The 26,193-nt window shown below is 39.7% G+C and overlaps 1 long non-coding RNA gene across 1 annotated transcript; it reads right to left on the bottom strand.

Moving 5' to 3' along the window:
* Nucleotides 1–15,753: 15,753 nt before the first annotated feature.
* On the bottom strand, nt 15,754–21,827 carry LOC132644309 (uncharacterized). The gene is made up of 2 exons (XR_009583839.1): nt 21,056–21,827; nt 15,754–15,998 (listed from the first exon to the last, which is right to left on the bottom strand). It is a non-coding gene; the product is annotated as an uncharacterized LOC132644309 (long non-coding RNA).
* Nucleotides 21,828–26,193: the final 4,366 nt, after the last annotated feature.

Below are 26,193 nucleotides of genomic sequence, written 5' to 3'. Positions count from 1 at the left end.
GTTAATTTTATTATATTAAGCATCATTCTAAGGCAAATTGAGACATATCTTGTAAAATGTTTTAATATTGGCGTTAGTTTGCTTATTTACTAAATAAAAGAATAAAGTTGCTCACGTTTTGAGCATAAAACCATCATATGCACGGGTAACAAATATATGAGAAGAGTATTTACTAATTAAAATGATGATGTTTACCCCGGATTTGGGAAATCAATTGAATTTGTATGCGGGTATAGGATATGTGCTTGGATCTTGATATATGTTTGATAGTGGAAAATAAGCGTGTGAGTATTTAGTAATAAAACGGCTAATAACGATAATTTGCTCGATTTGCTATGGACATGAACATTTAGAAGCTATGTTCAATACTTAATGGAAGAAGCACAACATAAATGGAAACAAATGGCCTTGGCCGGATCAGATATTGAGGGAGAGAGATTGTGTAGCCAACCCTTACAAAGGAGGGGGATGTGCTCTATTTATAGTGGTGCCTCTTCCCATACAAATGATTACAATAATAATAAAAAGGATAGCTCTGAGCAGATTTGGTGGGATTAGGTTGGCCGTACGATCTGACGCACGCATGGTTGGTGGTTGACCATGGCAGGACGCTATCGATGTGTGGAAACCGCGTAACGGATCTCCCGGATCAACGGCCATGACCAAAACGGACTAACGGCCACGATTTCCCGGACTAACGGCCACGATTTCCCGGACTAACGGCCACGATCAAACGGACTAACGGCTATGATCAAACGGACCAGCGGCCACGATCAATTCGGACCAACGACTATGATCAAACGGACCAACGACCACGATCAATTCGGACCAACGGTCACGAATGCTCGGGTCACCGGGCTTGGTCGTTCCAATGACGAAGAAGGCAGATCAGTCGGTCCCCTCGCTCCACCGGTTTGCCTCGCATCCGGTTTTTACCGTATACAGATAGCCCCACACTTCCCGGATCTCCGATCTATCGGAGTAACGGGGAGTGGATAACTTCTGAAACCGGTGGCCCTGTCAGCTCGTCGTTACCTTCTTATTTCTTCGTTTTGAATGTTTGCCATTATTTTTGTCATGATCGTTGGTCCGTTTTAGGACAGGTCGACTCATAGTCGTTAATTCACCGTGCCCGTGGGACTTATCCGATGCTTCATAAGTTCAGATGTCTCCGAATTACGATAGACATTTTCTTTAGGGTCGGTATTTTTTCAACCTTGGCAAAGTTTTTGATGTAGCAGCCCCCGTTTTGGGGGAATTTGCCGAGCTTTGGCTTGGGTCATTGTGACCTTGTCGCCTTTGTCGAATTTCAGGCAAAATCCTCGATATAGAGTATGTGAGTGGGGCAGTGCCGGAATACGGCGGTTACCATCGGGGCGAAGTCCTTTTAATAGAAAGACACCCAAGATTTTGTTATACTAGCTTTTGATAACTTTGCGTTTGCAAAATGTTTGTATATATGAGAATTTTAATTCCTTTTGGCCGGTGACCGGGCCTTAGTTTTGCCGTAGCAAATGCTAAATGGGACACGATTCGTTACGATCGTTTGGTCCTTATATCGAAGGCTATGGCCGGTGACCGGGCCTTAGTTTTGCCGTAGCAAATGCTAAATGGGACACGATTCATTATGATCGTTTGGTCCTTACATCGAAGGCTATGGCCGGTGACCGGGCCTTAGTTTTGCCGTAGCAAATGCTAAATGGAACACGATTCATTACGATCGTTTGGTCCTTACATCGAAGGTTATGGCCGGTGACCGGGCCTTAGTTTTGCCGTAGCAAATGCTAAATGGGACACGATTCATTATGATCGTTTGGTCCTTACACCGAAACCTAATGCAGAAGGTCCGGTCTTGATTTTGCCGTAGCAAATATTGGGGGGACACGATTCATTTTGATCGTTTGGTCCTTACACCGAAACCTAATGCAGAAGGTCCGGTCTTGATTTGTTGAGCTCTTCCGTTTTTCACTAACCGGGGTAAACCTCGATGTGGGTATAAGTCCCCTAGTGTTTATCCGAGCTGCAAGATCAGACGAGCGCTATCAAGTCCCCACTCGTAGGCCGTGACCCCGAGTTCCCAGCCGTTTGTCCTTATTTTTGTTAAGTAACACGTTGTACTTGTTGCCTCATTAAAAACCTTGTCGAAAAACCCATTTTGGGACAAAACCGTACTAAGGAAAAGAGTGCAACACGCGTTTTCAGACCTAGATCCTAACTTTATTCGGTACTTGACTTCCTGCAAAAAGAAAAAGGTTAAACATGAGGTGTCCATACCTTAGCAGTAATATCCCTTCAAATGAGCCACGTTCCGGTTGTTGCACAATCGCTGCCCGTCCACGGATTCCAGCTGATACGATCCTTTGCCCGTTACCTCGGTTATCTTGTACGGTCTTTCCCTGTTCGGACCCAGTTTTCCTCCGTTGGGATTCTTGGTGCTCCAGGTATCTTTCCGAAGCACCAAGTCCCCAACTTAGAAATGTCAAAAATTGGCTCTCCGATTGTAGTACCTTTCCATTCTCTACTTCTGGGTTGCAATACGGACCAACGTGTTTTCGCGAAGTTCATCCGTGAGATCGAGTTTCACAGCCGTGGCCTCCTCGTTTGACTTCTCGGTGGTATACCTGAACCGGGGACTCGGCCCGTTTATCACCCCCACCCGGAGAAATGACTCGGGCCATCCCTTGATCTTTCCGACCTGAAGCTTGGTTTTCGAGAGTATGGCCGATACCTTTCCCTCGATGGTCCGGCCTCCGGTTCGTAACTCTTTCGTGATCTCTCCGATCTTTTGTTCATTTTTACGGGCCCCGGGGGAAGCTCGAGTTGGTCATCCTCTATCCGAATTTTTGACTCGTATCGGTTATGGACATCCGCCCAGGTCACAGCCTCGTATTCCATCAAGCTTTCCTTTAATTTGAACGAAGCCGTCGAGCTCTGAACATTGAGCCCCTTTGTGAAAGCTTGTGCGGCCCATTCCTCCAGAACCGGGGGGAGCTCCATTCGTTCCCTTTGGAACCGGTTGACAAATTCACGCAATAGCTCCTCGTCTCTTTGGGATACACGGAAAATATCCGCCTTTCGAGCCTGCACCTTTTTGGCTCCGGCGTGTGCTTTTATGAAGGCATCGGCGAGCATTTCGAAAGAAGTGATTGAATGCTCGAGCAGATGATCGTACCAAGTCAATGCTCCTTTTGACAGAGTTCCCCGAACTTTTTCAGCAACACGGATTCGATTTCATCATCTTCCATATCATTGCCTTTTATAACACAGGCGTATGAGGTCACGTGTTCGTAAGGGTCCGTTTTGCCGTCATATTTTTGGATATCCGGCATTTTGAACCTCTTCGGGATCAATTTCGGAGTTGCACTCGGAGGAAAAGGCCTTTGGATGTACCTCTTTGAATTCGGCCCTTTCAAGATAGGCGGAGCCCCCGGGATTTGATCCACCCGAGAGTTGTATGTCTCCACCCATTTTTCGGTCGAGTCCACCCGCTTCGCCAACGTTTCGAGCATTCTCAGAACCTCGGTGGATGGACGAGCTCCGGAGCCATTGCTTTCAACCATCCGTGCCTCATCTCTTCTGGGTTCAGCAACACTCTTCGCCTTTTCTGGGGTCATTTTATCTCCTCCGTTCTGCAGCTGGGCTATTGCGATTCTCTGTTCGGCAATCGCCGCTCTATGTTCCTGCAACATTTCAAAAATTAAACGCAAGTCAATACTATCATTTGGGGTATCCGGTTTTTTCCGGACTTGTGTCCCGGACAAAGTAATTGAATTGTTAGTATTTAAAGGTTCAGTGGGGTTTGGCAATCCTCGTGGCCCGCTGCCTTCATTTTCGGCCACGATCTCGTTGTTGTTGACGTGACTAGATTGCCCACTGTTAGCCATTTGGTCCATTTTTTCAGAGACGGACAACAGATATTTCTGATTTTGATGGGTAAGATATAGATCAAGATCAAAGACCACTATTATCCTAGCCCCACGGTGGGCGCCAAACTGTTTACCCCGGATTTGGAAAATCAATTGAATTTGTATGCGGGTATAGGATATGTGCTTGGATCTTGATATATGTTTGATAGTGGAAAATAAGCGTGTGAGTATTTAGTAATAAAACGGCTAATAACGATAATTTGCTCGATTTGCTATGGACATGAACATTTAGAAGCTATGTTCAATACTTAATGGAAGAAGCACAACATAAATGGAAACAAATGGCCTTGGCCGGATCAGATATTGAGGGAGAGAGATTGTGTATATGAGCTCTTTTATTATAAATGTCCTTGGAAAGTAAAGGAGCCAACCTTTACAAAGGAGGGGGATGTGCTCTATTTATAGTGGTACCTCTATAGGCCTCTTCCCATACAAATGATTACAATAATAATAAATAGGACAGCTCTGAGCAGATTTGGTGGGATTAGGTTGGCCGTACGATCTGACGCACGCATGGTTGGTGGTTGACCATGGCAGGACGCTATCGATGCGTGGCAACCGCGTAACGGATCTCCCGGATCAACGGCCATGACCAAAACGGACTAACGACCACGATTTCCCGGACTAACGGCCACGATTTCCCGGACTAACGGCCACGATCAAACGGACTAACGACTATGATCAAACGGACCAGCGGCCACGATCAATTCGGACCAACGGCTATGATCAAACGGACGAGTGGCCACGATCAATTCGGACCAACGGTCACGAATGCTCGGGTCACCGGGCTTGGTCGTTCCAATGACGAAGAAGGCAGATCAGTCGGTCCCCTCGCTCCACCGGTTTTCCTCGCATCCGATTTTTACCGTATACAGATGAAAACTTTTCTAAAGCAGAAGACGTATTATATGATCAAAGATATGGGTACCCACTGAAATATTTTAGTTTGATTTGATCTTATCATTTAATAGCAAATTATATGTATACTTGATGACTATATATGGCGTTGTGTTCCATTATTTATGATTAGTTTTTGGTGTTAATTATGGCTACAGTTGTTATTTGATCCTTGCATATTATCTGGACTGTCACATTCTGATCAAATTCGTATGGTAGATGGTTAAGTTTTACTGGCACGATGCATATACATTTAATCATAGTGTTCACACATTATCATTATATGTTATTAAATCATCATATTGACCATGTAAGTCACTTAAGTAAATTGTTGTATCCTAATAGGACTTATCAATTTAGTGTCAATATTTATCTAAGATGGATAAAATGAGTTGTTATATCTTAATAAGACTCGTCAAAACTAATCAATTTTAAATATATGACGTAGTTTTGTTATATACTTATTTTTCACTTTGTAGTTTCTGACAGTACTAATATTTAATGTATATTTATTTTACTTTTGTGCATGTCATTCCATTTGAAGATATGGATAACTCTCAAAGCAAGATTGGATTAAAATTCAATTATGAATTTATTGTTTTTAAATGTCCATGTGTTTACAGTTTTCTTTCATGACATCAGAAATATCTAATCAAATTTTCTTTCATGACACCTGTTACGGTTCGCATTTTTGCGGGCGGGGCTAGCGCTCGGAAAAGTTACTTCGAACTTGTTGATGCTCTTTCAGACTTTGTTTTAAAAGAGTCGCCACCTAACTTTTAGGAAATTAGGAAAACTAGTTTTGAAGGGTTTATTCATACATCGTGAAAAATCCTTCTTAATCCAAAGTTCTAGGTAAGGGTTTTGGTGATCCTGTCACGACCCAGGCCGGTGAGTCGTGACGAGTGTCTGACCTCTAGTGACCAAACACCCTTATACTCGTACCTGGATAATAAGGGCCCACAAATCATTTACTCTAAACTACACTGACTCATGAAAGGATGACATCATGAACTCTGTACAAGTTGTACACACACACACACACACACACACACACACACACACATATATGTGTATATATATGCTGAAGGAACATTACAAGCCGACCAGGCCGCTATATATGCTGTACAAAAAAGAATAGAAGCCGACAAGGATACATCATCTGTCAAATACATACAACTGTCTACAGACCTCTCGGAGTGACATAAGATCATACTATCTCTGATGAAAATCCTTTGAGCTAACATCATCAGTGACCCATGAACAAAAGGAACAATTATAGTGGGGTATAGGAACATCAAAACTGAAGTATTCCTAGTGTTTGTAAGATTAGACTAATATGGAAGCTCGTTTACTTGCTGATTGGTTCATATCATAAGATCCTGCCAAAATGAAAGAAGGGAAAACCTTAACATACCTTAACGTCTCCTTAATCACTTAACGTTCTCCTTCCACGTGCGCAAGGTCTACATCTGAAAGGATCATACTAAGGATAAGTCTTAAAGACACTCTTAAATTCAAACTAGAATAATTCTTGAACTAGAGAAAATTGGGCGGCATTTCTCTTATTTTATCGACTTCCATTATATCATAAAACAACTCCCAATCAATAATGACATTATCATCAATTTCGCAATTAAGAGACTTCATTACAGGCCTAAAACTCCTTTTCATAACCAACACACAATAACAATTTCAATACAACTCTATTTACACTCATACACCACACTTCCTCATCATCATTACTACCATTTATAGAAAGATTATACCCACAGTACTCCAACAATTACAACTCAAGTCAATTTATTACTCATAACATCATCAAACCCACATTTGAACTTCCTCTTTTGCTTTCTTTCCTCAATCAAGTTATTCAACAACTAGACACTTTTAATAACATGGAAACAAGTATAGAAACTCACCTTAATCACACAAGATCAAGCTTTTATTTGAGTGAAACCCCAACTTCAACACCAAAGAAAATCTTGAGTTTTACAAACCCTAGTGAGCTTTCCGACACTTGGATCTCTTGATTCTTGCTATTTGATCTATGATATCTCTTGGGTTGTGTGGATATGCTTGGAGGAATGTTCTAGAGCTTTCAAGACTTGGGGAAATGTTAGAAATGAAATAAATGAACAAGGGTCGTCCATATATAAAAAAAATAAAAACTGGCCTGACCCGATTATATAGCCATTTATACGGTCCGTAGAAATGGACCGTATAATCCCACCATGGGTTTACCCCTCTCTGGAATGGTTATACAGAACATTATACGGGTCGTATAAGTTATATAGTCCGTATAAGTGACCGTGTAACCCAAATTTTTCTGAAACTTTCTCTCGACGATTCGTTCAAACTCCAATCCTTATGGAATCTTATTGACACTTATATAACACTTCATTGACCATCTAAGAAGCCTTATAGCTCCTCCTCAAGACATTACCAAATAATTATTAGCTTAACTGTTACGAAACCTTCTCAAACGTAACTTGCGTTTCACTTCCTTTGACGAACTTAGTCTCACTGATTCATATGAATTCAAGATCTTATGGTACGCACTTAAATTTATCAAATGCTCTTCTTTATCTCATAAGGAATTCATGTTCACCTAAAGCTCGCGTTGGTCTACTCACAATGCAACAGTCCGAATCTCCGAGATGTAACATTCTCCCTCCCTAGGAACATTTATCCTTGAATGTTAGACTCTTGGGGATTCTATTAAAATTTTGCCAGAGTTTCCCCTGTAATATGGCACTACCATCCTATCACAGCAACCCAAAATATATCGCCTCACAGGGCTACAACAACAACCATGGCCACACACGACCAAGAAAGCATCAAAGAAAGCATTACATACCTGGGGAAAATGGTGTTTCTGCCTGAGTCTCCTATAGAGGTGGAAATAAATGTGGGTATCTGAACTTCATGTCTTCTTTCACTTCCCATGTCATTTCCTCTCTATTATTATTTCTCCATAAGACTTTAACTGAAACTACATCTTTGGTTGTGAGTCTCCGTACTGACCTATCTAGAATGGCAATGGGAACTTCTTCATAGGACAGATGCTCAGTGACTTGAACATCATATACAGGTACAATTCTGGAAGGATCCCTAATGCACTTACGAAGCATCGACACATGAAAAATCGGATGCACAGACTCCAACGCAGCAGGTAACTCCAACTTATATGCCAACTTATGCACTGTACGAATAATTCTGTATGGTCTGATGTACCGAGGGCTCAACTTACCTTTCTTGCCAAATCTCATCAATCCGTGAAATTTTCAGGAAAACCCAATCGCCTACTTCAAATTCCAACTTGCGTCGTCGATTATCGGCATAGGATTTCTGTCGACTCTGAGCCGCTAGCAATCATTCCTGAATTACTTTCACTTTGTCAACTGCTTGCTGTATCAAATCTGGGCTAACTAACTGATTTTCTCCAACATCAAACCATCCTATAGGGGATCTATATCTTAGTCCATACAAAACCTCGTAAGGAGCCATTTGAATACTGGAATGGTAACTGTTATTGTAAGCAAATTCAATAAGAGATAAATGGTCATCCAAGCTACCTTGAAAATCAAGTACACAAGCTCTCAGTATATCCTCAAAGGTCTGCATAGTACGCTCAGCTTGTCCATCGATCTGCGGATGAAAAGCGGTACCAAGACTTACCTAAGTCCCCAATCCATCCTGAAAAAATCTCTAGAAATTAGCTGTTAACTGCGCCCCTCTATCTGAGATAATGGCTGTAGGGACCCCATGAAGTCGTACAATCTCTCTAACATAGAGCTTCGCATAATCTTCAGTTGAATAAGTAGTTCTGACAGGTAGGAAATGAGCTGACTTTGTAAGCCTATCAACTATGACCCATATTGAATCATACATCCGCTGAGTACGGGGAAACCCTGTAATGAAATCCATATTAATTACCTCCCATTTCCATGTCGGGATCTCTATAGCCTGTAATAAACCTCTAGGCTTCTGATGCTCTATTTTAACTTGCTGATAATTTGGACACTGAGCGACAAACTCCGCTATATCTCTTTTCATACCATCCCACCAATAAACTTTTGAGATCACGGTACATCTTTGTTGAGCCCGGATAGATAGAATAGCGAGAATAATGGGCTTCCCCCATAACTTGCTGACGAAGACCTGCAACATTAGGAACACATAATATACCTCGATACCTGAGTACCCCACCTCCTGTGATCACGAAAGGTGTCTTTTCTTTTTAAAGAGTTGTATCCCGATAATGGACTAGAATAGGATCTTCATACTAAAGTTCCTTTATCTCGGCTACCAAGGATGACATCACTGTATCCTGAATTGTAACTCCTGTATCACCTGAGTCTATCAGTCGAACTTTAAGGCTTGCTAATCAGCGAACTTCACAGACTATCTCTCTTTTCTCCGGCTGCACATCTGTTAGACTACCTATGGATTTACCACTAAGAGCATCGACTACTACATTAGCTTTTCCAAGATGGTATAGAATATCAACATCATAATCTTTCAACAACTCTAGCCATCGCCTTTGATGTAAATTCAAGTCCTTCTACTTAAGTATTTACTGGAGGCTCTTGTGATCAGTATAGATATCAACATAGACACCGTATAAATAATGTCTCCACAATTTCAAAGCATGGATCAGCGCAGCTAAGTCAAGATCATGGGTTGGATAATTCTTCTCGTGCTTCTTCAACTACCTAGATGCATAAGCAACAACCTTATAGTGCTACATCAATATGCATCCCAAACCAATACCCGAAGCATCACAATATATCACATAGCCATCTATTCCTTCTGGAAGAGTCAAGACGGGTGCTGAGGTCGACTTGTCCTTCAATATCTGAAAGCTCCGCTCACATGCATCTGTCCACTGGAACTTGGCTGATTTCTGAGTCAACTTGGTCAATGGGGCCGAAAAAGAAGAAAAACCTTCTACAAACCTTCTGTAATAACCAACCAGACCCAAGAAACTACGTATCTCTGTTGGTGTCGTGGGCCTTGGCCAATTCTTCATAGCTTCAATCTTTTGAGTATCCACTTTAATGCCTTCACTTGAAATAATGTGGAAAAAAAAGCCACAGAGTTCAACCAGAACTCACACTTGGAGAACTTAGCATACAATTCTCTATCGCGAAGGATTCTAAGCACTGCTTGTAAATATTCTGCATGTTCCGCCTCTGACGGTGAATAAACCAAAATAGCATCTATAAACACAATCATGAATAGATCTAGGAAGGGCTTGAACATACGATTCATCAAATCCATGAACACAGCTGGAGCATTAGTTAATCCGAATGACATAACATGGAACTTATAGTGCCCGTATCTAGTTTTGAATGCCGTTTTCGGAATGTCTTCCTCCTTCACTCTAACCTGGTGATACCCCGATCTCAAGTCTATTTTCGATAAATATTTGGCGCCTCGTAGCTGATCAAACAAGTCATCAATTCTCGGGAGTGGATATTTATTCTTTACAGTCACCTTATTCAATTGCCTATAATCAATACACATTCGCAAGGAGCCATCCTTCTTTCTTACAAATAATACCGGTGCTCCCCACGGTGATGTACTGGGCCTAATAAAACCCTTCTCAAGTAAATCCCTCAACTACTCCTTTAATTCATTCAACTCCGCAGGTGCCATTTTATAAGAAGGAATAAATATTGGCTAAGTATCTGGCAATAAATCGATAGTGAAATCAATCTCCCGCTCTGGCGGAATGCCTGGAAGTTCATCTGGAAACACTTTCAGGAACTCATTAACCACAGGAACAGACTGAAAGGTCGGTGACTCTGCTTGTACGTCTTGAAACCGAATCAAGTGATAAATGTACCGCTTTCTAATCATCTTCCTTGCCTTAAGGTAGGAAATAAACCTACCCCTCGACGAAGTAGCCTTGCCCTTCCACTCATGGACTGGCTTGCCCGGAAACTGGAATCGAACTACCTTTGTTCTGCAATCAACATTAGTGTAACAGGAAGCCAACCAATCCATGCCCATAATCATATCAAAAATCAATCATATCTAACTCAATCAAATCTGCTAGGGTATGGTGATTACAAACTATCACTACACAACCTCGATATATCCACCTAGCTGTGACTGGATCACCAACTGGTGTCGACACCTCAAACGGTTTAATCGATTCAGGCTCTATTCCAAACTTGCCGGTGACAAATGGAGTAACATATGATAAAGTGGAACCTGGGTCAATCAGTGCATATACATCATAGGAGGAGACTGATAATATACCTGTTACGACATCAGGAGAAGACTCACGATCCTGCCTACCAGCTAATGCATAAATGCGGTACTGAGGCCCACTCGAGCTAGGCGCTCCACTCCTTCCTCTACCACGTCCTGCTGGTGTCTGAGAACCTTTCCCTGAAGGGCGTACGGCAGAAGAGAAACCAGCAACGGACCGGTAGGCTGAACAATACCTACACCCCCTCTCATCGGACACTGCCGCATCACATGCCCTGGCTGACCATAAGCATAACAAGCATTCGATCCCCGTCAACACTGATGTCACACACTAATCCTGACAGGGCATGACGGGCACCCGACTCTCATTAGAGTCGAGCGAACCCTTAAACAATCGCTCTATCAAAACCTGTCATTTAAAAAACTTTTAAAAACATGAAACTTTTTCACATAGAGATCATTATCTTTATAATGATTATGAAAACTTTCAATCAATTAAGTACTTTAAACCAATTGAAATCATCTAAAATACATACTCCTTTAAAATCTACAAATGATTCTCACTTCTCGACGCCCTATCCACAGGACACTGTCTGCAAAGTCTCTAACATATACAAAATACCATAACATAAGTACTTTGACCCGGCAACACTCCGAACTAAGATGGAGCTCGCCAATCCAGCTGGTAGCATAGGAGCATCCTATAGCCAATGTCTTCCACTCATCTGTATACACCTGCGTGGCATGAAACGTAGCGCCGCCAGGCAAAAGGGACGTCAGTACGGGCAATGTACTGAGTATGTAAAGCATTACTGAATCATAAACAAGGAAAAGCAAAATGGTAAACAAGTTTAGAAGCAACCCGGGAGTAACCTGGAACCACATTTTAAACCATGCCATATAGCACCTTGCACAAATTCTAGCATACACAATGTGAATATAGTATCACAATAGTCCCTTCGGACAGCCGCTTCCGGCATAGTAACAATGGCCCCTTCGGGCATGCCGCTTCCGGCATAATAATAATGACGGCCCCTTCGGGCATGCCGATTCCGGCATAATAATAATGTTGGCCCCTTCGGGCATGCCGCTTCCGACATAATAATAATGATGGCCCCTTCGGGCATGCCGCTTCCGGCATAATAATAATGATGGCCCCTTCGGGCATGCCGCTTCCGGCATGATAATAATGTTGGCCCTTTCGGGCATGCCGCTTCCGGCATAATAATAATGTTGGTGTCAACACAACTTAATCCACAAATATCAACACAAAGAAATAATGCTATGCAGTGTAAACATAAATCGTAAATGAAACGAAATAGTAAAATCTCGCACCCCCTTCGGAGTGGTTTTGAAAATCAACTTTATGTTTCCTTTAGTACATAACTAATTTCTCTCGAAATCATTAGTAAATCATAAACACGTTTCAAGTCAATCCGAGTTAGTATAAGAAAGTTATGGACATTATTCATTATAGAAATCTCTACGAACATTTTCAAGACAATCCGAGACCATCTACGAGAGTTAGGGACATTACTACTTACAGAACTCTTTAAAAAAACAAGAACTCCTTATGCTTTGCTTGTTATTCAATCGTACAATAAGCTCGACTATACTAAGTATACTCATATCAAGAAGTGAATAAGAATCATTAACAAGCTCGGAATCAAGAATAGAGTTACCCCAAGATACGTATCATAACTTACTTAGCTCTAGGACATGCCAAAAGAAAGAAAGGGTAAGCCTTACATACCTGTTCCACGTCCTATTAGCTAGCTTATTCGTCCAAGCTTGCTAGTCTACATTCAAGAGAATTTACACAATCATTAGACTCATCGTTATACGCTCGTCTTAGTCCTTCAAATAAATTCACTTATGATCTGCCGATATTTTGGCAGCATTTCCCCTGTAAATACAACCATCCCCGAGAATCTAACTCGGCCAAATTATCAATCAACAATCCGAGAATTCAACTCGGACAAATTATCAACAACAATCCGGAATCTTCCAAACTTAATAAGGACAACAACAACACATTCCTTTCTTCCAAATTCATGAACTACACCAACAATCTACACATTAACAACTTCATCAATCAATCCAAAATGCATTCTAACGTTAGTAACTCCTTTTACATAATTCGACGACATTTTACTTATATTCAATTCAATCACAACAACCCAACTTACAATCTTCCAAACACATCTCTCGCTTCCAAATTCATGAATTATATCAACAACCCACACATTAACAAATTCATTCATACAAATATAAGAAACCATACTAATATCATATTAACTTCTTCAACAATCCCACAAACAATTCCAATACCAACTTGAACCACTAAACCTTTATTTGCATCATAGAATCCACAACAACAACAACTAAAATACTAAGTAAAATTAATTCATTCTTTGTCATACCAAACAGCCCATATTCGGCCACCACCCCACACACCAAATTTCATAGTTTTCATCCATTTCCACAGACTACAACATGTACAAAACATTCATAACATATGAAAAATAAGATTAAACCTTACCTTTCCCACTTATCTTCTTAACTTGGCTAGGGTTTGTAGATCACCCAAATAAATGATTGGCTTGCTCCAACAACCACTCCACGTTATTAGGGACGTTCCAATTGGTTGGAATACTAGAAGGAAATATTTTTTTGATCAAATTTTTTCTAGGTTCTTGGTCGGCCAAGCATGGCCGAATATGGCCTCATTTTTTTTTCTTGAAGTTTCTCCAAGTTTTCTTGAATTGTGAAGATGAATAAATGAATTGCTTTGTCATCCCTCATCTCTTATATATAAAGTTCCCACCAATACAAGGGGGGACACATGCCCCCACCCTTGGCTAGAGTCAATTGGCCAAGCCTTGGGTGGGGACCACATGGCCACACATGGCCTTACCATGCACCCACACGGCCACACATGGCCTTTTTATGACCAACTTGTGAATTCCCCATTTTGCCCCTAGCCCTTCTCAATATTTCCATGAACCACCTTGTGAATTTCCCTTTTTACCCCTAGCCTTCATATTTCCACATCAACAATATTCATAGGCAACTTGTGTGTTAAGCAAGATAAAAAATATAGCCTTGACCTTAACTTATCGCGACTATCCTGAAACATCCGAATGTACGAAATACGGGATATAACAACTGATCTGCGTGTAACTTACCATACTGGGCACACCGCGGCAAAGGGGGTCTCATCTGGCCTGACTCCGATCTATGCTGAGAACTCGAAGATCAAGAACTCTGACCCGCTCCGGAATAAGAAAACCGATCAAATCTCGGACCTAGAAACCGCGGAGGCGCACTCCCTGCCGAATGGAATGGATACCGGGAATATTGCTGTCTCTGTCCTCCTCTAAACTCACCCCCGATATATAAAGACCTTACCCTCTCGCCATGGCCCTGGTCACGGTCACGCTCTGTCTTCCACTGACGTTTGCGGTCCTTCAAAGTTTGTGCATATGCCTGTATATGAGAGATATCCACGCCCGGCTGTAATACAGCAGTCGTACAAGCATCTGTCAAATGTGGCCCTAGCCCAACCATGAAACGGTGAACTCTATCCTCCATCTCAGCCACCATGGCTGGGGCATATCTGGCCATAGAATCAAAATACACACAATACGCCTTGACACTCATACTGCCCTGCTCAATGCGTAGAAACCTATCTGCTCGGGCTCATCGGACTTCTGGAGGTAAATAATGGCGAATGAAAGTATCTGAAAACTCTGGCCAAACAGCTGGAGGGGAACTCTCTCCCCTAGATAAGTCCTAAGTCTGATACCACTGTACTGCAATATCATGATGCCTATATGAAGCCAACTCCACAGACTCGACCCCCGTCCGTGTGCATAACCCTCAAGGTCCTCTGCATACCATCAATGAAATCCTGGGGGTCTATATTTTGCTTTATCACAGAAAAATCTAGAGGATCTAACTCGAAGTCTTAATCCTCGAACTACCAGCTCGGTCTGCCTGATCAACACTAACTCCCTGCCGCTGGGCCTGAGCAGCTACCAATCTGGTCAATAACTGCACAACATCCCGCACATTTTGGCCCGATGCATCTGGCTGAGGAACTGGGGGCACTGGGCCAGGTGCTGGAGGCGGGGTATGCGATGTCTAAGATGTGCTCTTACTATGAATCTCATACCGAGCCCTGGTAGTCCGCTGAATACGGCTAGTGGCCTCACCAGACACTCCCTTGCCCTTCTGGGCAACTTTAGCTTTCTTGCGAGGCATCACTGAAATCAGAACAAATCATTAAAAGTGAACTCTTAACACATGACTCTATCGCACGATCTAAGAGAGAAGGAATGGCAATTTCCTAAATGTCCTAGCAGCCTCCTGTTTATAAGTGTGGTGCATAACACACCCATAAACAAGACTCTACTAGACACGGTCTGTAGACAACCCTAGGACGGAACTGCTCTGATACCACTTCTGTCATGACCTAGGCTGGTGAGTCATGATGAGTGTCTAACCTCTGGTGACCAAACACCCCTATACTCGTATCTGGATAATAAGGGCCCACAAATCATTTACTCTAAACTATACTGACTCATGAAAGGATGACATCATGAACTCTGTACAAACTACACACACACACACACACACACACACATATATATATATATATATATATGCTAAAGGAAAGCCGACTAGGCCGCTACATATGCTGTACACAAAAGAATAAAAGCCGACAAGGCTACATCATCTGTCAAATACATACAACTGTCTACAGACCTCTAATGGAATAGAAAACTATAGAAAGGACGGGACAGGGCCCCGTCATACCCATATGCATATACATCTCCAAAGGAATGGCATAAAAAAATAGATTGTAACTCCGGATCAAATGGAGGGCGACAACTACTGCTGAGTGAAGGTCCTAATGAGCGGGACCACCTGTCAGCCTACCTGTACCTGCGGGCATGAACACAGTCCCCCAAGCAATAGAGGAGTCAGTACAGAAAATGTACTGAGTATGTAAGGCATAAGAACATCAAGTACATAAGAATCGTGAGAGACATATGAACATGAAAGCTAAATCTCCATATCTGAATGCATCTGTAATTGAACATCTGGAACATTTGTATAACATAAAGTGCCTCGCAGGCTGTATGATATGCATAGGTCATAATATTACTGTTAGTGCTGTGGAACGTACAACCCGATCCATATCCCATATGTTAGTGCCGAGGAACGTACGACCCGATCCATATATCATATAAAAGTGGCGAGCAACTTACATTACTATGCACCAGTTGATCAGGTGGTAATGCTTATATAACACCTATCTTTTTCCCCATACCCCATATACATATATTATACACGTATATAACGCCTTATGGTCATAGGTCAATGTGCATATATATAAATAAATGCAATGCATGAACAAACCGAATACATAGAACTCTCAGAGTGACATAATGACATACTACCTCGGATGAACAGCCTTTGAGCTAACATCATCAGTGACCCATGAACAAAAGGAACAATTATAGCGGGGTATAGGAACATCAAAACTGAAGTATTCATAGTGCTTCTAAGAGTAGAGTAATATGGAAGCTTGTTTTCTTTCTGATTGGTTCATATCATACGATCATGCCAAAATGAAAGAAGGGACAGCCTTAACATACCTTAACATCTCCTTAATTGCTTAACGTTCTCCTTCCACATTCGCAAGGTCTACATTTGCAAGGTTCATACTAAGGTTAAGACTTAAAGACGCTCTTAAGTTCAAACTAGAATAATTCATGAACTAGCAAAAATTGGGCAGTGTTTCCCTTATTTTATCGACTTCCATTTTATCATAAAACAACTTCCAATCAACAATGACATTATCATCAATTTCGCAATTAAGAGACTTCATTACATGCCCAAAACGCCTTTTCATAACCAACACACAACAACAATTTCAATACAACTCTATATACACTCGTACACCACACTTCCTCATCATCATTACTACCATTCATAGAAAGATTATACCCACAGTACTCCAACAATTACAACTCAAGTCAATTTATTACTCATAACATCATCAAACCCACATTTGAACTTCCTCTTTTGCTTTCTTTCCTCAATCAAGTTATTCAACAACTAGACACTTTTAATAACATGGAAACAAGTATAGAAACTCACCTTAATCACACAAGAGCAAGCTTTGAATCAAATCATCCACTTGAGTAAAGCCCCAACTTCAACACCAAAGAAAATCTTGAGTTCTACAAACCCTAGTGAGCTTTCCAACACTTGGATCTCTTGATTCTTGGTATTTGATCTATGATCTCTCTTGGGTTGTGTGGATATGCTTGGAGGAATGTTCTAGAGCTTTCAAGACTTGGGATTCACCTCTTTCTAGGGTTGCATCAAGTAAGTACGAGGTATCTCCGTAGCGACAACATCACTTTCTACTAAACTAAGTCATTATTATCATAGCCCTAATTATACCCTATTTTAATCACCTTACAAGTTCGTCCCTCCAAACTCTGTGTCCGAAGACCTAAGCATGCATTCTCCCGTCAACTCTAAGCGTATTTACGACTAGCTAATCAAAGTCTAACTAAAGTAAACTGTAACCGATCTCTTTGGCGAACAGATATTTGATTCTCCATGAATTGCTCATCTTTTTAGCCTCCATCCAAATCCATAAGCGAATATTATTCGTAGGGAATGGTGGAAAAGGGATTAGAAGGGTTTTCCTTTTCTTAGGGCTATGGGTTTTCTTTCATGAGGAACCCTAGGAGCAGCCCTTGAGAGTCCTCTCTTGAAAAAGGAGAGAAAAATAGACTAAGTACAAAAATTCAGCTACTGTTTCCACGTGGACCACTGCGGAGGTCACCAAGCCACTATAGCGGTACCACTATGGCGGTCCACTGACTGCTATAGCGGTTCGCTTTAATTTCTGGTCTAAAATTTCCAAACCCTTCCGAAATTGATTTTTCCCACTCTTAACTCTTAAAACATATCATGAAGCTTATTATTTACAAACCTTGACCTAAATTGGGCATGGTTTAGCGAAATATTAAATAACGACCGAACGGGTCGTTACAATATCATGTATATATACTCCCCTTTCCTTTATTAAAACTTTATGTATGTTCTGTATATATATCCACACTTTTGAGTGCTCAACTATAGACCTCAAGGTTATTTCTTTTATTTAACCAAATCCAGTCCCTTATAACAACATCTAATTATATAAACTAAGGTTGATCCAGGTATAACTTAAATCTTACATTTCTCATCTAGATGATTCACTAATTTTCTATATCAACAAACCACCTAGTAGTAAATAAGAGCTGCCTGAATGTAATAACAGAAGTACAATAGAGGGATGTAGACAAAGAGAAAAAAAATCTATAACTTGTAATCATCAGAACAGAATTAAAACACCAAGAAGTGTAGACCAAATAACATCACATGAACTGGGACTGTACAGTTTCATGTTCTCAGGAAAGATCACAATAAGAATCTTTGTTTTAATATAACAGTAGTAGGAACACATTACAACAAGGCTTCATGCAAGTTACCACTTAAGATAGACAGGGGAAAGGATCAACTATGTGTGTCAACAAATCCCAGAAGAAATGGCATAAAGTTCAAAACCAATCTTCACATGTTCAGACTCTTTAAACTCCTAGCAGAGACATTTATTGTCAATAACCTTAAACTAGTTCATTGATTTTAAAAACAAAACCAAAGATCATCTTCTTGAAATGAACAGTTCCATTATTCTTAACTTCCTAAGTGCCTCTAGACCTTTACACAAACCAGTTTTCCTAAACTCCCTTTTATCTCTAACCCTTTGGTAAGATGATGGGATTTAAGGAAAGCCGAAATTCTCTCAACACAGGAGTAGCCCCATGGTTCATAGGCTGCTCATGACACCCCTGATTTTGGGGGTAGATACTATGAGTCAAGCTGGGCTAGACTCTTCCCTGCCCCCTCTTTGAGGTGTCTTGAAAAGACCATTCTAAGCCAAGTGGTTCACACTGCCTTTAAGAGTATTCAATCATGTCCCCAAATAACAACATCAAACTAATTCCCCCCTACACTATGCATTTTTTAGAAATATAGTTGCAGTACTCAATTATTTCATCTCCATGATTTTATACATGATAGGATTCTGAATAATTCCAACAACATAGGATCAAACCTCATCAGGCCAAGCATAATTTTACCCCTTTTAATTTGAGTTATACCATAATGCCCACTGAAGTCCAGGTGTCACAGTTTAAGTTCAAGAAATGAAGATTCTTACCAATCTTGGATTCACTAAATGCTTTTCCCTTAAATTCAGACCAAGATTAGTACATTCACATGCACATAAATACATCACACCAGCTTTAAACACATTCAATATGGAGCAAACAGGAAAGCAAGCAGGTTGTACCTCTAAAAAAAGTGGCATTAGACCCTAGTGAAGAATTTACCTATTTTAATACTTAGCATATGGCAGTTTCAACCCCCCTAATCATGACAAAGATGTGACAGACACTTACCTCTTTATTTAACTTAGATTTAAGCAAAATGAAATCTCAAGAACTTTCCCCCATGGCATGACAAACCACCCTTGACCAATACCCAGGTCTCAATGAACCCTTCACAGTCATGAGAACAAGGTCTAGGAAGACAAGGAAGCTTCAGGGTCCTGAAAGAGGAGCAGGATAAGGTGAGGTCATCACCTCCCTATCCCTTTCCTGATCCTTACTTCCAGTAAAAAGGGATCAAAGGCTCCACTGGTCACTACCTCCAGTTCATGCCTAAGCTCAGCTTTTACTCTCACAAAGCAACCCCAACCCTCTTTACCTTAATCCCATACCTAATGTCAATCACCAAAACTTATGGACAAGAGTGGTTTGACACTGCCCCCTTAAACTAAATTTCATCTAGACCCCTTAATTGATCACTCAAGTTAACAACTTCTAATCAACTCAGTTTTAGGATCCCAACTATGTAAAGCCGGGTTGAATCCCTTTAGACACTAACATGAAAAAGTTGAACATTTAAATCACTTAAAAGCTTAAATTCAGATTAAACATCAACCTCCAGGTTCAAAACAATTCCCTTTCCAATTGATTAATCATTTTTCAAGTAGTTAAGGCTTATTAGGACTCAAACCATCTTTTTAATTCTCTTAGACTCTTTTTTGAAATTTTAGGCATGAACCGGATATAAAAAAGAGGAAAGTCTGATAATATGATTGTCAAGTCTAAACTCTATTCAAATAAAACAAACACGACACATAATCCTACTAGTGACACATAGGTATTCTACTTCATTTTAAATGACCTCTATAACTTTGTGGACCTTTATTAATTCCTAATGCACCATTTAAGGACCTGTTATACATGCTTAGGTTCCTTAAGCTTTGTTTTAACCTGATCACGATCTTTTCCCTTTTTATCCCAATCATAACTTCATGTTATCCAGTTGACATTAGACAAGTATGCAGACCCATAAAAGAACAATTTTAGGAAATCAAAATGTCATAATCTTGTTCAAGTAAAAGCAACTACCTCAAATACTTCAAATAGATCATCACAGTACATTAATGTTCTATTGCATTCAAACAGGATCAGTGTTAACTTAAAAGTTCACTAAATTACTATCATGACTCATGTGATCATATCCTTATCATATTTAAGTGCTGGATAGCAAATATAGGAACCCTCAACATATAACAGAGCACATAAAGTCTGTTCCAACCATGTCTAAACACACAATACATTATTTGAACATTTATACTTAGTCTATCTCAAGAACTTCTTATTAATGTCAAAAATATGCTTTGAAAATAAAGGAAGTAACCTCCACATCTAAAACAAGCTAATGCATCTTAACAGTGGCCAAGCAACACATTTATTTAATTGAACCAAAGGCAAAATAGTTACCAACTAACATCAATAAGCTATTATCATATAGACTAACTACTAAGCAATACCAAAATAAATAAATAAAGGATAGAATATTACCTTTTAATGGTGCAGCCTTGGTCAAAAATGATTTTTAAAGTCGTTTGTGCTTCCAAGACCACACTGATCCACACAGACTCAAAACAAAAGAAAAAAAAAATTTAAATTCAGGTAGACCTCAAACTAGTGAAGCCTTAAAATTTTTTACTAATCAAGGCTTGAAATTCGAAGTTTTCAGCCTTTCTTTAAATTTCTCCAATTTTCTAATCTCTGAAACTCTTTAAAACTTTTAACTTTCAACAACTCAGACTTTTTTCCAGAAAAAAAAGCCTCTCCAAAATTTCCAGACGTCCTTTTGTAAAGAGGGTTGGGGTTCTATTTATAGAACCCCAAAAATCGTCTAAAGCTTCAAACAAAAGATGTGGGACAAACATGTTTTCTCCAAAATTCGCCTTTGTAGGCCTTTACACGGCTAAGATTATCTCAAATCAACAATGGATGGTCAGATCTGAGTCTTGCTTGACTCGATCTGACCAATCTTTGGTCAACCAATGATATTCAAGCAAGGTACAACACTATACAACAAAAAGTATCCACAATAATCAACTTTGACTAAGTAAATTCAAAGAAAAGCAAAAGAAAAAAGTTTCATTACCGATTGGGGCAAGATTTGAGTAGATACAAACTCAAAATTAATTGCTTACACGAAAATAATGTTGCAAAGCTGTGTGTCTTACACATACACTATAATCTTTCCATTTCTAGACGAGAGAGAAGAGAATTTTGTAGGCGGCGGCTTGGGTTTTGACAAGACAGAGGAAAAGAGAGAAAGGGGAAGGAGGAGGGTTTTTTCTGAAAAGGGAAAAATGAAAATAAAGGGGGGGGGGGGTATAGCCCTTTAACGTTTTTAATGATTTGGGTCAGGTCTCAGCCTAGTTTGGGCTGGACTCGATGCAGATTTTAAGAAATTAAAAAGGCCCTTTCTTTTGTATACATATATATGTATACTAAGTGTATACATGTATATGTATATCTTGTGTATACATATATATGTATACCTAGTGTGTGTGTGTGTCTATATATATACCGGGTACATATATAAAAAGATAATTAAGAAAAGATTAAAATTGATGATACTTTAATTATAGATAAAATTAGGACATAATTGTTTATTAAAATAGTTTAAAAATTGACCAAATTGTGTTAATGGGCCTAAAATTGCGGACAGGACCCTAATGGATTCTGATCCCACTAATTATTTCAAGTATGACCAAATTTGGCCTTAATTGATTTTAACTTAGCTAGTTATTTCAATTATGGCCATATTTGGCCTAATTTGTGGGTTTAAAAATTAAATTGCATTAATGACCTTGATTAATTTAAGCCAATGAATTTGGTTATTTCAATCAAGGCCATTAAGAGGCTAATATTACAAAATAATTAAATAATTTAAACATCAAATTGCAATAAGGACCACTTAATTAACCAATTAAAATATTTATAGATAATTATAAATAAATTTTGATAAATCACACAATTATGCAAAATTAAAGATTAACGGGTGAAATGGTTAATTATTTAAATAACTCAAACTCCATGGATTAAAGGGAATAAAGTATTTGCTAATTTTGATTTTTGACAATTTAACAATTAAATAATAACATAATGATTTGATAAAGAAGGTCAAGAATAAACTTCAGAATTGGAAAGGTAGACTTCAATCCTTTGGTGGAAAGGCAGTTCTTATCACTAGTGTTCTACAAAGTATGCCTCTATACCTGCGTTCTGCAATGGCTCCTACTAAGTACACTATAAATGAATTACATAAAATCTTTGCAAGATTTTTCTGGTGCAATAAAGAGGAAGGGAAAAGCAAGAATTGGGCTTCATGGTTGAAAGTGAGTGTACCAAAGACTGAAGAAGGGTTGGAGTTCAGATCACTTTTTGATATCTCCAATGCGTTATTTGCTAAGCTGTGGTGGAGATTTAGAACTAGTTGTACCTTGTGATCTACCTACATGTGGAACAAGTATTGTAAGAGGCAGATCCCAACTTTAGTGCAATGGAAATGAGGTTCTCAACTTTGGAAGAAAATGCTTGAAGCTAGAGATAACATGGAGAAGCATTTTTTGTGGGAACCAAGAAATGGCTCTGCCAATTTTTGGTATGATAACTGAACTAAATTGGGACCTCTTGTAGATGTGATGCCTTCTAACTTTCCAATGGATGAAAGCATTCAAGATGTGGATGAAATGATGATGGATGGAAGTTGGAATATTCCAAAACTGCAGCAACCAGTTCCTGAAGATTTAGTAGAGCACATTTTGCAGAATTTCACAAGAGATACAGTTAATCACACAATGGACAAGGCATGGTGGCTACACAATGGTAATGGCAAGTTCACAGTATCAAGTGCATGGGACAAGCTCAGACAGAGAAAGGATCATAGCTGGTTTTTTCAGAAAATATGGACTAAAGGTTTGCAGTTCAAAATTGCCTTTTACTTATGGAGAGTTTGGAAAATGAAATTACCATTGGATGATGTATTAGCTAGAATGGGCGTATCTATTGTTTCTATCTGTTGATGTTGTTCTCAGCCACAACAAGAAACATTGGAACATACTTTCTTAACAGGAGAGTATGCAGCAAGCATATGGAAAACTTTCTCAGATGCAACAGAAATCCCTAGCCCTTTTGTTCAAGTGAAGCAAGCAGTCAAGAAGTGGTGGGATGCTAAGTGTTCAGTCAAGTTGAAGCCATTATATCAGGCAACACCTGCTATTATAGTATGGAAGCTATGGAAAAGAAGAAATACAGTTCTGCATGGAGGGACAATGTCAAAGTGTAAGGTGATATATGACATTAATCTGAATTTAGTCCAACTGGCAAGAACCAAGTACCCTTGGATGAAGAATTTGTCCAATTCATGGCCTCATCTGGTGCAACAGCTTGAAGAATATAGACCTTAGCTGTTATTTACTTAGGTTCAGTGGACAAGTCCACCTCTGGGATGGTTTAAGTGTAACAGTGATGGTGCATCAAAAGGGAATCCTAGGCCTAACTCATCTGCATATTGTGTTAGGGACAGGGTAGGGGAGTTCATTCATGCTAGTACAAGGAGAATAGCAGATACACACTGTCTTGTTGCTGAGGCAAAAGAAATTTACCATGGCATAGTTTACTGTGTTAATAATCATTTGATGCTACTATACGTAAAGATAGATTCATTATCTCTGGTGAAGATTGTTGAAGGTGAATGGGAAGTGCCATGGTCAATCAGTATGGAGGTTTATAACATCCTAGAATAGAGGAAGAAAGTATTGATACACATTGGCCATGTCATGAGAGAAGGAAACCAGCTGGTTGATTTTTTTGCTAACCATAGTTTTGATTTTGCAGGTACACTGAATCATAATAACTTTCAAGAACTACAGTAGCTACAAAGAAACTGGTAACATTGATAAAATACACATTCCATCGTTCAGATTCAAGACAGTATATTCAAGAGAACCAAATTAAAGATCTTGTAAGGACAGTTCCACAGGATGCAGTAAAACTACAGCAAGTTGATAAGGAAGTAAGAGCACAAGAAAGGCAGCAACAATAGAGATAAGATGATCAAAAGGGAAGATTAGTAACTATGATTTATGTTACTATGCATATTTTATCCAATGTGTGGTGTTAACTTGATGTTCAGGCTATTGGAAGAATTTGTATAGTAATGGAAAGTCATGTGTACTGAGGAATATATAACATAATGCAGGTTCATAGAGTACATGCAAATTAGCAAACAACAAATCTTTAACATACTCAAAATCCAAGTTGGAAGAAGTCTTCTGAGATTATTGATTTCATAGCACCTGGTGAGAGCTCTGAGGTTTCTTCTGGTGAAATCAGATCAAGACTTGGATAGTTAGTAGTTATTTAGGCTTTGTTAGTTTTGCTTATTTTGTGTAGTGCATGTTTTAGGGACTTTTGGCCTTGTATTTTCAGATTCTGTACAGTTGTTTTTTTAAATAAAACCACAGCTAACTTAATGTTGGTTGTTTTGAGAGAAAAAAAACAATTAACTAATAACTATTAATTTAAAACAAAATGTCCTTTTTATCTTTGATTAAATAAAATAAGTATCTTATAAATGTCATAATATACCAATTAATTTCTAAACAACTTTGTGATATCATGAATCTTTCATCAATTTAAAGGAGCAAACATATTGTTCTAAACAATTTCTAAAAATTATTTAAACCCTTTGAGGTGCATAGATTATTTTACTTATTTCCCAAGGACTCTGAGTAATTAAAGTAAATTATGGGAGGTCAAAAATTAGGTGTCAATAACTGCCCCTTCGGTGTTCAGGGATGGCCGGACCATCCCTGAGCAACGAAATTTGACTAACCCTAATTTTTTACTAATCCGGCTCATTTCACCCTTTGTCTTTTCATGCATTTTTCAGATACGTGGCCAGACCCTGGTCTTTGGGTTTTCTACATATCTCAGGTTATATGAGAATTCAGGCCACTTGTAGTTTGACACAACTAAAGGCTGTTAAGTGATTCAGAAGGAAAGTCCTGAGACCCTCAGTGTTGTGACTGAGATTTTTCCGGACGACTGTTAGAATGTGACAGACCCTCTAGTGTTGAGTTCGCCTACATATCCCTGGTGTCGGAGAATCAGGTCACATGTAGTTCGATTCGCTGGAGAAGAATATGTCCTTATACAGGAATACTTTCAAATTTCCCGGTGTGTGTCCGACCGGTCGCGATTGTTTTTTTCCATAAAAGAAAATAAAAACAAGATAAATTGTGGCTGAGTCTAAGTTCGGATGCCTCCCAAATCCTAGCTGGAGAGCTTGACTCTCATGGGCACCCTATTTTGAACAGCTGCGTAAGAAAAAGTTTCACGTTTGCTCTGTAATTTGTATGGATCTAGTTCAGCAAGTCGGCTTCTTTCTAGCGGCTATGTGCCTTATTCCCTAGATTTGACAATATGTATGTATCTTTTGCGGAATTTAGATGAATGGCCCTCTTGGCTGTTTGTACGAATAGCCCTCTTGGATATTTGTATGAATGGCCCTCTTGGCAAAATAAATGAGTGGCCCTCTTGGCATGCAGAACACAATTATGGCCTTCGTGGTCGGATAATCTTTCTTTCGTCCATTGTATTGGCTGTTGACCCTTGTGGTCAGATGTGCCATT

This window comes from Lycium barbarum, chromosome 1 (assembly GCF_019175385.1).
Source record: "Lycium barbarum isolate Lr01 chromosome 1, ASM1917538v2, whole genome shotgun sequence".
In the NCBI taxonomy this organism is placed as follows: domain Eukaryota; kingdom Viridiplantae; phylum Streptophyta; class Magnoliopsida; order Solanales; family Solanaceae; genus Lycium; species Lycium barbarum.
Note: the sequence above shows the minus strand (reverse complement) of the source record. Positions and strands in the feature narration are given on the sequence as shown.